A 6772-nucleotide genomic window follows, 5' to 3' on the forward strand; every position below is an offset into this window, starting at 1 on the left:
GGAATAGGCACGAAGGTTGCAAGCTTCCAGATTGATGGTAAATCACCAGATTCTCAGATGTTATTCATGAGCTGCAAAAGAGCATCCAGCGAAGAATCTGGCAAGTGTTTTAAGAGTTGGTAGTGAATATTATCAGGCCCACAAGCTGTATCGTGGGCTTTTGACAGAGATGTTCTAAATTCTTCCAGAGAAAAGAGTTTATTAAAATTTTCACCAGTTTTTTATTTAAAGTTCAACTTTAATTTTTCTTCTTGTTTTTTTTAACTTTTTTAATATCTTCCCTGTAGTTGTTAGAAGAAGAAGATTCGCAAAAGTTTCACCAAGCTTGTTGGCAATATCCTTTTCAGATATTAATAAATCATTGCCATCTCTCAAATGTCCCCCCAAGGGTGACTGGGGAATAGAAGTATGGTCACCATTGGTCTTCTTTCGACCGGCAGTAAAACCCTTGCTGAAGTGGGGCGTCGTTTTGGCTGTGCGGGATGTACAAATTTGCAGCCACGTCCGGTCAGAATGGGGACGTTAAATCCGATGGCTCGTGTAAAGAGAGTGCCACGCTCTTTTCACGTTAAGAACCCTTGCAACAACTCTTTGAGGGGTCCGTAGGTAACCTGTTGCAAGGCTAAATTTCTGTCCCTATCCAATACGACCACATTTCCCGTGGCAGTCTAAATTTCTCCGAAATTAATCCCGGACGCCCCTTTTACAGAACCTACCTATTGTATTTATTGTTAATTTGTTCTCGTCCTGAATATTCATGAAGTATTTGCCACTGGACGTTAAGCAACCAACAATCAATCAATCAATCTTTCAAATGTTTTACCGTGGCTTTATAATTTTTACCTTTTATCATTTGTATTATGTTCCATACTTTTGTCATCGGAGTGCGAGATGTTATCCCCGAGACAAATTTTTTCCAAGACGTCCCTCGTGCTTGCCTGCAAGTCCGCCGTGTCTTTGCGCGAAAAATACGAAAATTACTCAAGTTTTCCGTTGTAGGATGTTGATTGAACCGTCTTTCAGATTTTTTACGGTCATCTATGGCTTGATGACAGGAGTCATCAAACCATGGTTTGCTGGGATGTTTCTGAGTTGCCGAGGTCTTAGGAATAGTTCTGTCAGCAATTGATGTTAAAACTGTATGAAAAGTTAAAATTGGATCTTCAACAGCTTCAATCATCTTCGACTGTAATTCGTCTCTGCAAACAAAGGCCAATCAGCCTTGTCCAGTTTCCAACGAGGGACTCTTTGTTGAGCTGAAGTAAAGAGATGCTCAAGAATTATTTTAAGACCTCGGCAATTCCATTGAATTATATTGGTCATGAATGAGGAGAAGGGCGAATGTGATCAAGTTTGCCAGCATTTCGATCATCCTGTGACCTTTCAGTTGGAACATCGCTTTCGCAGTCCATTTGGGAGTCGTCTACTTATTTTGCGTGTTCAGTCCTTTATGTTGTGGACTCAGCTGTACTGATGAGTGTTTTACCACTTCGACCACTAAAACGGGATCTCCTCTCAGATTTCTGTGAGGATGATCTTGGTGGAGGTTTAGCGTCTATCTTTACGTTCATATCAGGGAGAGGAGACGGTGGTCCATTTGGCTTATTGGTTGTTAATTTTTTTGATGACTTATTTGTAGACGAGTGACTAGGTCACCTTCGTTTTGGTAGACGAGTGAGTCGTTGGAGTTGTTGAGGACAAGGGAACATCAACGTCAATCAGATCGCCCAAGATAGCTTTATTCCAACTGCTCGATTTTTCTTTATTAGATTTAACATTTTCCTTTGTTTTTGGTGATGACTTTGAACTCTGTAAAGAAGATTGGGTTGACTGCGATACGGTTTTAAAAGTGTTTGATTTTCTTGGAATTATTATTTTGCCAAAAGGTTCAGCTACAACAGGCAACATCGTAAAGTTTTCAGCATCAATTGGCCAGTTCATTCGAGTCTGTGTTGATTCGTGACTGTATGAGCGGCCAACTTTGCTTGCGTACGATGGTTTGTTCGAAACAAGAAGATCATTCGAAACAGAAGCTATCTGTTTAGCTTCTGGGTAACTGATATTTCTTTCTGTTTTAATTTTAATAATATTTTTCTTTTTCAGGTAAACAGGGCAGTCCCTAGATGATGAAAAATGGTATTCACCACAGTTTACGCATTTTGAAGATTCAGAGCTACAGGTTGTTCCCTCGTGTCCTTCGCCAGAACACTGGAAGCATCTCTGCGTACCACGACATTGTTTGGTGCCATGACCAAACTTTTGACAAATGAAGCATCGAATTGGGTTAGGGATAAACATGTCAACTTTAATTCCGAAGCAACCTAAAATAATAAGGAAGGAGGAGTTCGAGTTCTAAAGGTCAGAAGATATGTACTAGTATTTAATTTTATTACATTTCCATTCTTTTTCTTTTGAAATCTTACAACAGCAGTTACACCTTGGCTTGAAAGTTCCTCACATATTTCTTCCACGGTAAGGTCACTAAGGTATTGACTTCTGTCTCGAATGATCCCCTTACAGCTGTTCAAACTGTTGTGAGGAGAGGCAGAAACAGGAAAGTTTGTAATTGTTGTCATTGTTAGCAAATTTGTTGATTGACTTTTGTTGGAAAATTCAACCAACAAATTGCCTGATCTCATTTTTGAAACTTTTTTTACAGTACCAGCAACGCTTTGAATTTGTTTGTGAATCACGAAGGGAGATATTTTGGAAATTGGTTTTTCATCTGTTCCTTTTATTACAATAAATCTGGGCCAACTGTCATCTTCCTGACAGGGCACTGAATCATCACATTTTCTATTTAACTCACCTGGCTTTTCTCATCACTTGGCGTCCGTCGTCCGTCGTCGTCGTTAACTTTTTACATTTTGAACTTCTTCCAGAGAACCACTGAATGGAATGAAACCAAACATGGCATGAATGTTCCTTATGAGGTGCTGACCAAGTGTTGTAACTTTGAAGCCGATCCATAATCCAAGATGGCCGCCAGCCGGGGACTTAGTATAACATAGGACCCTATGGGAAATACATACAAATGTCTTCTTTTAGAGAACCACGGAATGGAATGAAAGCAAACATGGCATGAATGTACCTTATGAGGTTCTGACCAAGTGTTGTTTCTTTGAAGCTGATCCATCATCCAAGATGGCCGCCAGCGGGGGACTTAGTTTAACATAGGACTCTACGGGAAATACATACAAATGTCTTCTTTTAGAGAACCACTGAATGGAATGAAACCAAACATAGCATAAATGTTCCTTATGAGGAGCCGACCAAGTGTTGTCACTTTGAAGCCGATCCATAATCCAAGATGGCTGCCTGCGGGGGACTTAGTTTAACATAGGACCCTATGGGAAATATTTACAAATGTCTTCTTTTAGAGAACCACTGAATGGAATGAAACCAAACATGGCATGAATGTTCCTTATGAGGTGCTGACCAAGTGTTGTTACTTTGAAGCCGATCCATCATCCAAGATGGCCGCCAGCCGGGGACTTAATTTAACATAGGACCCTATTGGAAATACATACAAATGTCTTCTTTTAGAGAACCACTGAATGGAATGAAAGCAAACATGGCATGAATGTACCTTATGAGGTTCTGACCAAGTGTTGTTTCTTTGAAGCTGATCCATCATCCAAGATGGCCGCCAGCGGGGGACTTAGTTTAACATAGGACCCTATGGGAAATACATACAAATGTCTTCTTTTAGAGAACCACTGAATGGAATGAAACCAAACATAGCATGAATGTTCCTTATGAGGAGCCGACCAAGTGTTGTCACTTTGAAGCCGATCCATAATCCAAGATGGCTGCCTGCGGGGGACTTAGTTTAACATAGGACCCTATGGGAAATATTTACAAATGTCTTCTTTTAGAGAACCACGGAATGGCATGAAACCAAACATGGCATGAATGTTCCTTATGAGGTGCTGACCAAGTGTTGTTACTTTGAAGCCGATCCATCATCCAAGATGGCCGCCAGCCGGGGACTTAGTTTAACATAGGACCCTATGGGAAATACATACAAATGTCTTCTTTTAGAGAACCACTGAATGGAATGAAAGCAAACATTGCATGAATGTACCTTATGAGGATCTGACCAAGTGTTGTTTCTTTGAAGCTGATCCATCATCCAAGATGGCCGCCAGCGAGGGACTTAGTTTAACATAGGACCTTATGGGAAATACATACAAATGTCTTCTTTTAGAGAACCACTGAATGGAATGAAACCAAACATAGCATGAATGTTCCTTATGAGGAGCCGACCAAGTGTTGTCACTTTGAAGTCGATCCATAATCCAAGATGGCTGCCTGCGGGGGACTTAGTTTAACATAGGACCCTATGGGAAATATTTACAAATGTCTTCTTTTAGAGAACCACGGAATGGAATGAAACCAAACATGGCATGAATGTTCCTTATGAGGTGCTGACAAAGTGTTGTTACTTTGAAGCCGATCCATAATCCAAGATTGCCGCCTGCGGGGGACTTGGTTTAACATAGGATCCTATGGGAAATATTTACAAATGTTTTCTTTTCGAGAACCACTGAATTGAATGAAAGCAAACATGGCATGAATGTTCCTTATGAGGTGCTGACCAAGTGTTGTTACTTTGAAGCCGGTCCATAATCCAAGATTGCCGCCAGCGGGGGACTTAGTTTAACATAGGATCCTATGGGAAATACATACACCTGTCTTCTTTTAGAGAACCACTGAATGGAATGAAACCAAACATAGCATGAATGTTCCTTATGAGGAGCTGACCAAGTGTTGTTACTTTGAAGCCGATCTATAATCCAAGATGGCCGCCTGCGGGGGGACTTAGTTTAACATTGGACCCTATGGGAAATATGTACAAATGTTTTCTTTTAGAGAACCACTGAATGGAATGAAAGCAAACATGGCATGAATGTTCCTTATGAGGTGCTGACCAAGTGTTGGTACTTTGAAGCCGATCCATAATCCAAGATGGCCGCCAGTGGGGGACTTAGTTTAATATAGGATCCTATGGGAAATACATACAAATGTCTTCTTCTAGAGGTGCACTGAATTGAATGAAACCAAACATAGTATGAATGTACCTTATGAGGTTCTGACCAAGTGTTGTTACTTTGAAGCCGATCCATAATCCAAGATGGCCGCCTGCGGGGGCCTTAGTTTAGCATTGGACCTTATGGGAAATATTTACAAATGTCTTCTTTTAGAGAACTACTGAATGGATTGAAACCAAACATAGCATAAATGTTCCTTATGAGGAGCCGACCAAGTGTTGTCACTTTGAAGCCGATCCATAATCCAAGATGGCTGCCTGCGGGGACTTAGTTTAACATAGGACCCTATGGGAAATATTTACAAATGTCTTCTTTTAGAGAACCACTGAATGGAATGAAACCAAACATGGCATGAATGTTCCTTATGAGGTGCTGACCAAGTGTTGTTACTTTGAAGCCGATCCATCATCCAAGATGGCCGCCAGCCGGGGACTTAGTTTAACATAGGACCCTATTGGAAATACATACAAATGTCTTCTTTTAGAGAACCACTGAATGGAATGAAAGCAAACATGGCATGAATGTACCTTATGAGGTTCTGACCAAGTGTTGTTTCTTTGAAGCTGATCCATCATCCAAGATGGCCGCCAGCGGGGGACTTAGTTTAACATAGGACCCTATGGGAAATACATACAAATGTCTTCTTTTAGAGAACCACTGAATGGAATGAAACCAAACATAGCATGAATGTTCCTTATGAGGAGCCGACCAAGTGTTGTCACTTTGAAGCCGATCCATAATCCAAGATGGCTGCCTGCGGGGGACTTAGTTTAACATAGGACCCTATGGGAAATATTTACAAATGTCTTCTTTTAGAGAACCACGGAATGGCATGAAACCAAACATGGCATGAATGTTCCTTATGAGGTGCTGACCAAGTGTTGTTACTTTGAAGCCGATCCATCATCCAAGATGGCCGCCAGCCGGGGACTTAGTTTAACATAGGACCCTATGGGAAATACATACAAATGTCTTCTTTTAGAGAACCACTGAATGGAATGAAAGCAAACATGGCATGAATGTACCTTATGAGGTTCTGACCAAGTGTTGTTTCTTTGAAGCTGATCCATCATCCAAGATGGCCGCCAGCGGGGGACTTAGTTTAACATAGGACCTTATGGGAAATACATACAAATGTCTTCTTTAAGAGAACCACTGAATGGAATGAAACCAAACATAGCATGAATGTTCCTTATGAGGAGCCGACCAAGTGTTGTCACTTTGAAGTCGATCCATAATCCAAGATGGCTGCCTGCGGGGGACTTAGTTTAACATAGGACCCTATGGGAAATATTTACAAATGTCTTCTTTTAGAGAACCACGGAATGGAATGAAACCAAACATGGCATGAATGTTCCTTATGAGGTGCTGACAAAGTGTTGTTACTTTGAAGCCGATCCATAATCCAAGATTGCCGCCTGCGGGGGACTTAGTTTAACATAGGATCCTATGGGAAATATTTACAAATGTTTTCTTTTCGAGAACCACTGAATTGAATGAAAGCAAACATGGCATGAATGTTCCTTATGAGGTGCTGACCAAGTGTTGTTACTTTGAAGCCGGTCCATAATCCAAGATGGCCGCCAGCGGGGGACTTAGTTTAACATAGGATCCTATGGGAAATACATACACCTGTCTTCTTTTAGAGAACCACTGAATGGAATGAAACCAAACATAGCATGAATGTTCCTTATGAGGAGCCGACCAAGTGTTGTTAC

The sequence above is a fragment of the Mytilus californianus genome, unplaced genomic scaffold (assembly GCF_021869535.1).
Source record: "Mytilus californianus isolate M0D057914Y unplaced genomic scaffold, xbMytCali1.0.p SCAF_24, whole genome shotgun sequence".
Classification (NCBI taxonomy): Eukaryota; Metazoa; Mollusca; class Bivalvia; order Mytilida; family Mytilidae; genus Mytilus; species Mytilus californianus.